Below are 8,731 nucleotides of genomic sequence, written 5' to 3' on the forward strand. Positions count from 1 at the left end.
AAGACTGGCCAGCTCAGGGAGCCACAAATTTCCTCTCTTCCCAGACCAACTGGTGGTGGGTTTCCACCTCTTGCCACCCAAAGATTCTGGCCCACAGGGATGGCAAGTACTCCCTTCTCACGGAGAAGAAAAGCAAGGCTCCTAACAGTGAAGTGACTTACCCAGGGTCCTACAACTGGCCAGTGGCAGAGGTAGGACCCACCAGCCCCAGGCAATTCCAGGATTTATGTCTTTGGCTACAACACCTTCCATCAAGGGGTGGGATGTATCTGGCTCTGGGCTCTAGCCAGAAAAGCTCTCAGCTGTTGTGGAGACCTGCAGAGCCTCACTCTTGCTCAGAACAGGACAGGACTCGGGTTTTTTCAGCAAGTGGAACTAGAAAGTGTGGACCGAGGACCCAATGGCAGGAGCTACCCTGGGATTGAGTCACTTCAGAAATTGCTCCCCGCCCACTTTTTGGAGTGGTCCCCTTGTCAGAGGTTGGATTTGGGATTTGCAGGCAGCCTGAATGTGCTTCCAATGGCCAGCCACCCAAGCACTGGTCCAGAGTCAGACACCCAAGCTTCCAATAACTGCAAGACCTGGGACAGGTCGCCTCCTCGTCTGCCACATGGGAGTGGATGACTTTAAGTCATGGCCCTAATTCTATGGCAACCTCTGCTATGTTCCTGCTCCTAGACCCTGGGAAGGCTTGGGGTCGTATGTGATCTTCTGAAGCTTGGTCATGAAAATGCCACTCTGCTGTCTCGCTTACTTAAGACACTGGCTCTGAGGACCCAGTTGCCAAGCTACAGAGAAGTCCAAGTAGTCGTCAGAGCTGAGGCCCCGGCCCACCAGGCGTGACTGGGTGGCCACACGAGTGAGACACCGTGAAACGGATGTCACAGTCCTCCAGCCAGCTGAGACCCTGAGCAATCCCCAAGAGAGGGCCTGAGCTAGATGTCCCAGCTAAGCCTCTCCTGTATTCCTGCCCCACAGACATGGTATGAATTCATCCACGTTTGTTGTTCTAAACCACCAAGATGTGGTATAATTTATCCTGCAGCAGCAGATAACTGGTACACTGTCTTTTTTTTTTTTGGTACACTGTCTTCACAGGGGTCTTGTCAGGGCTGAATGGTGGTGGTGCACAGCGCCTGGCACAAAAGACCAGTTGGTAAATAAATGTTATTTTGCAGAGGAGCATGGCTTCTCCTTCTTACTCTGAGGGACAGTTGTGCCAAAACTCCATCTCTTTGACTGTAAACTTGTCCCCTGCCCCCTGCCCACCTGCCTCCCCCCAGAGCCCGGGCTGGGCCTCAGAAGCCAGCAACTCTAGGTCTGTGTCCACACCTGCGGGTCTGCTCCCACAGTCCCTGAGTCAGCCACACTGGAGGGAGGGGGAGCAGGCAGCTGGGAGCGGGCAGCTGGGCATCAAGACTGTTCTTCCTTCCGCTGCTGAGGACGCGCAGGTGGCACTGTGAGTAAGTGCTTTTAATTGGTGCGGGGGCGCGGGGCTGTGAGACATAGGCACAGGGGCCTGGGCATGGGGGTGGGGGGATGCCGTGGGCGGAACCAGCTTTGCATCCCCCCCCACCGCCTGCCCCCAAGCTGGGGCACCCGGGACCCTTACCTGGCACGGACCCTCTCCCCTGTCAAGGCTGGCAGCATGGCCAGAGGACTGTAGCATGCGGGGCCTCACCGAGCCTGGCTCCAGTCTTATTGGCTGAATTCCCACGGCCCAGCCCCGAGGCTGGCCCCAGGTGAGCACCATTTCCCAGAGGGGGACAAGCTCAGAGGAGTTCAGCTGCTTGGCCGGTCCCAACAGCTGGGGTGCGGGGCTTGCAGCCCGAATCTCAGGATTCAGAGCCCAGAGCCAGAGCCACCAGGCCTTGGGCTGGATGCATATGTGTGAGTGTGTGCGTGTGCAGGGACGTCTGTGTCCTCGGCTGCCTCACAGAAGCCACTTTCTGGCCCCCCAGGGGCACTTTCTGGCCCCCCAGGGGCACTTTCTGGCCCCCCAGGGGCACTGTGGCAGGCTGCACACAGCCTGCTTTCCTCACTGTCCTGAAGCAACACGGAGCAGGCCAGACCAGGCGTGCGGGCTGATGGCCATGGTCCTTAGAGCCCCATGGCCCTACTCTGGGCCCGCAGGGGTCAGAATGGGGTCACCCATGGCCAGGATGAGGGAAACCCGGTAGATTCAATGTCAATCAGTGCTCAGGTTGGACTGAGCTGGATGGGGACCCCTAGAGCATGGCTGGTGTGAGATGAAGGCCTCGTGGGGTCCGACATCTCCCGATGCTGAGGGGGCTTGGGCACAGCCCTCAGGGGGCACATTTCTCACTCATTCACCCAGTGTTGGCTGGGACCCAGCACAGCTCAGGCTCAGTACCACATACTGAGGAGTGGGGGTCCTACCTCAGGGGACCTGAGCTCAGCAGTGCTGCTGTGCCCAAGTGGCTCCTGCTCCCACCCCCGAGGAAGTGGAAATCCAACCCTGCCCTGACCCTGGCTTCCTCCAGGAGCTCCCAGGCTCTCCCAGCCCCCAGGACCTGTGGCTGACCTCGGGCAACCTGCCTGGGCCTCACTTTGGACTGGCTCCAGCAGTGCCCCATGGTGACACAAGGTGGGGGTGCCCAGGTGAAAGGCAGTGACATAGTTTGGACAGCGGTGTCCCTTGCCAGCCCTGAGCCCAAAGTGCTGATATAGGAGCTGGTGGCAGTGTTGGGGCCAAGGAAACAGGGCAGTGCTTGCCAGGAGGGAAGCATGCCTCTTGGAAGGTTGACTGGGATCCTGGCTCCATCCTCTCGTCCTCACCTGGTAGGACAGTAAACATTTCGTAAACACCCACTGTGTGCTGACACTGAGAGCAGAGTGATTTATGTCTATGCAACCGACACGGACAGGCCGGCCTTGAAGATGCCAGGAGGTGGCTGTACCACTGGGTACACTGGGTGCCACTGGGTGGCTGTACGAAGCCAGCAGCTGCCCTGCCTACCGACGGGAGCATCCGGGCCATGGGACACAGATACTGGAGGCACCTGACACTTGCCCTCCCCTCTTCTGTGGTAACAAGGCTCCAGCATTCAACAGGGCACATAGGTGTCCTATAGAGACTACATTTCTCCTGCTGTGAACACCTGACTACATTTTCGCTAATAATGTGAGGGTGAGTGGTTTGTGCTTCAGGGCTTCTTCTCTTCTCCCTCCTGTTGCTTGGATTGAGACGTCATGGCTGGAAGTCAGCAGCCCTCTTAGACACTTGGAAGTGAACTTGGAAGTAGACACCATACAGAGTAGATCAAGAAGATGGGAGGGCCCAGATCCTGGACACAGTCCTGGAATGGCCACGTGTGAATTTCTTGAATGTGAAACAGATATAAACTTGAATGATCCATACAACAGGTTCTTTTTTATTTTTTAAAGATTTTATTTATTTATTCATGAGAGATATATATAGAGAGAAGCAGAGACACAGGCAGAGGGAGAAGCAGGCTCCATGCAGGGAGCCCGACATGGGACTCGATCCCGGGACTCCAGGATCACACCCCGGGCCAAAGGCAGGCCCTAAACCGCTGAGCCACCCAGGGATCCCTACAACAGGTTCTAAAACACTTGCATCAAATAACTTTCTGGAAAATGTCTGCCATCACTGCTATGAGTGATGTTGTAGAAAAAAAGCCTCAGAAGAGGCAGCTGGCTCAGCCTTGGTGATACAGGAAGGCTTCCCTGAGGAGGTGGCATGTAGGTGGAGATCTAAGGAGTGGGAATAGGCAGTCACTTCTGGGGCAGACAGTGACCTCTCAGAGCTGGGGGTGGGGGGTGCAGGACCATCAGAAGCTCCCTTCTGGCTCCTGAATTCCTTGCTTAGTGGTCAGACCCTGCCGTAAGTGGACCTCAGTCATGCCTTCAGGTGTGTTCCAGCAGACTATCTTGTCTTCCTCTGCTTCTGGGTCTTGGACCTCATTACTGAACATATTTTTTTTTTCTTCTAACAAAGGCAGTCTGTGTTCCTTGTAGAAAAAGGTCAAAGTCTTTGCATCCCCGCCGCCCAGAAGCAGGAAGTGCCAATGCCCTATCTGTTTTAAGTGAGACAAAAGAGGCATTGGGCTGGACCTTCTACCAGGCCTCCCACCCTTGGGTTCTTGAGCTGACACCCATGCCTGGCCTCCACTTACCCCTGAAAGCTGATGAGTCTGCCTCCAGAAGGTGAAGCAGGGAGGCTCTGACGGCGCCACTTTGGGCTGGACACCCTCCCCCACAGCAGGGGCCTCACTCACAGAAGCCCCAGGTCTCTCCAGCTGGAGAGGGTCCAGGACAGAGAACCCCCAGAGGGACTGCCAGACCTCACCTTCTCCTTCTATGACCATCTGGTAGATCTGGACACTCGCCCCCAGTCCACACCCAGAGGAACAAGCATATGTATCACCTATACCTGTGAACAAGTATGCAGGGCAAGCCGGCACAGGGGTAGCTCAGGAGGCCATCAACATGACAATGGACCCATAAATTGTGGAAAATCCACAGAGAGGAGCTCTAGACTGCAGCGAAACCAAAGAACTCTGAGACCCTTAAGTAAGACCCGGCAAAGAAGGGAGACATAAGGCAATGCCTACTGTGTGTGGTCCATTTACACGAAGTTCAAGGACAGGAGGTATGAGTGTTAGAAGCACAGGAATGATGTGTCTTGTTCTGGGTATTGAGATATAATGTACAACGTGTGTGTACATTTGCGTGTGGAGGTTACATCTAAGGGAGCAGGTGTTTCTCCCTGCCGGCCCCGGCCTGGCCCTAGGTGCCTGGTTGACGCACTCCTGCCCCTGCCCAGGCCCTCTCAGCCGAGTCAGTGGACTTGTCCACTGACTCCACAGCTGGACCAGCAGAGCCTGGACAGGAACCTATACCTAGATCCTCCTCGGGGAACCTGCAGGAACAGCTGGCAGTGGATGCACTCCTGGAGATTTCAGTTCCAGGATACCTGCTTGTCTGATGCTCCGTGACAGCTCCTGGAGGTCTGAGGCCCTGCGTGGAGGCAACCCAGCTAGTCATGGGCTTGGGGTGTTCATAGGCCACCCTCCCAGGAGGCAGCAGACCAGGGATTCAGCAGTTCTGCCCCTCGTGGCCCGTGTGCACCAGGGAAGCACACACCTGTGGCAGTGTTATGACCCCCTGCTTCGTGGGGGTTTGAAGGTGGCCTCTTGGGACCTAAGCCCTTCATTCCAGGAGAGGCAGTGGGGAAGCTGTGCACTCTTGGCTCTGCTCCACTACCTCCTTCCTGATGTGCAAACCTGGGGTGACCCCTGCCACCATCCTGCACCCCAGCTTCCTGTCTGGGGGATGAGTGTGCTAACAGTGCAGTTTCCAAGGACAAAGTAAGATAGTGTGCTCAAAGCCCTACTAGTGTCTGCTCGGCCTGCTGGGGGCTGAACGCACCCATCTCACCCGGGCCTCCATGGTTCCTCTGGGCTGCGTGGCTATTGTGGTGGCACCACAGCTTAAAGGGGACATTGTCACCGTGCCCTGTCCTGCAGATGAAAGATTGGGGCAGGGGGTGAGTCTCCCTGGAGCCCATAGGCTGACAGTGGGAAGAAGAAAGGTCAGAGGAGGGTTCACAGAGCAGGCACCCACGAATTTTATTGGCAGGCTGGGAGTGCACCCAGCACTGGAGGCCCTGGCTGGGCAGGCCAGGAGGAAGCAGGTGCAGCAGGGGCAGAGAGGTGAGGTCCAGGGCCAGGGTCAGTGGATTGTCCCGGGGAGTGAAGGCCCGAATCACCCATTCTGACTTTGTAGGTGGTCTAAGTCCCATGATACCTGAGGAGGCGACATGTCGGGTGGCCATGGAGACACCGCAGCCAGGCTTTACAGTTCGTTGAGTTGTATCTCCCAAAAGACATGTTCAAGCCCTAACCTCTGGTACCTGTGAATAGGACCTTCTTTGCAAATTAGGGCTTTGTAGATGTGATCAAGGTCAGAGGAGGTCATTAGGGTGAGTGGTGTCCTTAGGGCACGAGGAAAGCACCCACATCATGGTTGGGGTGATGCAGCTGAGGACCAGGATCCTCGTTGACAGCTTTCCGGGAGTGTCACCCTGCTGACCTTGACCCTGGACTTCTGGCCTCCAGGACTGAGAGACAAGACATTTCTGTGTGGTCATTTGTACAGCAGCCTTGGGCCACTCAGGCGCCCAAATCCTCCACCCACTGGAGGCAGATTGGAGGTGATGAAATGGGGGAGCTAGAAACCACCCAGACATTATACGTTACATTTTCTAAAGTAATTTATTTAAAAATAAAGATTCCATAAATGTACTTTGGTTTGATACACTGTTTTCTTGCACCAGACACAGAGGCCTGATGCAGGGTATCTGTTCCCAAGTTCCCGCCCCACTCGGCTCCTCTACCATCTGTCCTGGAGTCCAGGCCCGGACTCGGGAGCCTGAGGTACTGCCCTCGGGAGGGGCCTTCTCAGGATGTGTGATGACGAGACACTGGCCTCCATCAGGTCTCCTGGATGATTTTGATTTACAAACCCCAGCCTTTACTCCAGCTTCCCTGAGACCAATTAGTGTGTAACATTGTACAAACCTAAAGTATACAGTGTGATGATAGGATATGGGTCCATGTTGCAGAATGTTCTCCACAATAAGGGAACACCAGCATCACCTCACAGGACCACCTTCTCTATGTACGATCTACTCTCAGCAGCATTCAAGTACACAGGACAGAGTTGCTCACACTGCAGCCCCCGGGCATACACTAGATCCCCAGAACTTACTCATCTTGTCGCTGGAAACGTGTGCTGTTTGACCAGCATCTCCCCATTGCCAGCAGCCCCAACACATGGCAACCACTGTTCTACTCTCTGTGTTTGAGTATAGTGCTCTTAGATTCTGCATGTAAGTGAGATCGGACAGTGATTATTGTCTCTATCTTATTGCACTTTGCATAATGCCCTTACTGTCTATCCTTTAGTAGAAAAAAAGGGCAAGGCTTCCTGCTTTTTAAAAGGCTGAATAAGGGGATCCCTGGGTAGCTCAGCAGTTTAGCGCCTGCCTTTGGCCCAGGGCGCGATCCTGGAGTCCCAGGATCGAGTCCTGTGTTGGGCTCCCAGCATGGATCCTGCTTCTCCCTCCTCCTGTGTCTCTGCCTCTCTCTCTGTGTCTATCATAAATAGATAAATCTTTAAAATAAAATAAAAGGCTGAATAATATTCAATTTTCTGTATATCTTATTCATCTGTTGGTGGGCACTTTGGTGGCTTCCGCATCTTGGCTATTGAATATGTCACTGACTTCATTTCCTTTGATTAAATACCCAGAGGTGGGGTTCTTACGGTATTTCTATAGATTTTTTGAGGACCCTCCATACTGTTCTCCATGGTGGCTGCACCGGTTTGCATTCCCACCAATAGTGCTTGAGAGTCCCGTTTCCCTAAAGCCTCAAAACTCTCATTATTTCTTGCCTTTTTTTTTTTTTTTAATGATGACCTATCTAACAGATGTGAAGTGGTATCTCACTGGTTTTGATTTGCATTTCCCTGTTGTCTGGTGATGCTGAGCATCTTTTCATAGGCCTGCTGGCCTTTCATAGATTCTCTTTGGAGGAATTTCTGTTCAGGTTCTTTGTCCATTTTTAAATTGCATTATTTGTTTTTGTTTGCTATTCAGTTATAGGAGTTCTTTATACATTCTGTACATTAACCCCTCACCAGATACATAGTTTGCAAATATTTTCTCCCTTCTGTATGTTGTTGTTTTCTGTTTTGTTAATTGATTCTTTCACTGTACAGAAGCTTTTTAGTTGAATGTGGGCCACTTTGTTTTTGCTTTTATTGCCTGGTCTTTTGATGTCAGATCCAAAGAATTGTTGCCAAGGCTGATACCAAGGAGCTTTTTTTTTTTTCTTTAAAGATTTTCTTTATTTATTCATAAGAAACACACAGAGAGAGGCAGAGACATAGGCAGAGGGAGAAGCAGATTCCCTGTGTGGAGTCTGATGCGGAACTCGATTCCAGGACCCAGGGTTCATGACCTGAGCCAAAGGCAGAAGTTCAACCGCTGAGCTACCTGGGTGCCCCAGAGGGAGATTTTCTCCTCTGTTTTCTTCTGGGAATTCTGTGGTTTCAGGTCTTACATTTAAGTCTTTAATCCATTTTGAGTTAATTTTTGTATGCAGTGTGAGATGGGGGGCCAGTTTCATTCTTAAGCATGTGGCTGTTTGGTTTTCCCAACACTGTTTATGAAGAGACTGTCTTGTCCCCATTGTGCTCCCTCATCAAATATTAGCTGACTCCGTATACATGGGTTTATTTCTGGGCTCTTAATCCTGTTCCATTCATCTATGTGTCTGTCTTTATGCCGAATCACACAGTTGATGACTAGAGCTTTCTAGAGGAGTTTGAGATCAGGAAGTTGGATGCTGTCAGCTTAGTACTCCTTTCTTAGGGTTGCTTTGGCAATTCAGGACCTTTCCTGGTTCCATATGAATTTTAGGGTTGCTTTCTGTATGTGAAAAATATCTTTGGAATTTTGATAGGAACTGCGTTGAATCTGTAGATGGCTTGGGTAGGATGGACATTTGAACAGTATTAATTCTTCTTCTTCTTTTTTTTTAAATAATAAATTTATTTTTTATTGGTGTTCAATTTGCCAACATATAGAATAACACCCAGTGCTCATACCGTCAAGTGCCCCCCTGAGTGCCCATCACCCATTCACCCCCCCCCCGCCCTCCTCCCCTTCCACCACCCC

The sequence above is a fragment of the Canis lupus genome, chromosome 3 (assembly GCF_048164855.1).
Source record: "Canis lupus baileyi chromosome 3, mCanLup2.hap1, whole genome shotgun sequence".
Taxonomy (NCBI): Eukaryota; Metazoa; Chordata; class Mammalia; order Carnivora; family Canidae; genus Canis; species Canis lupus.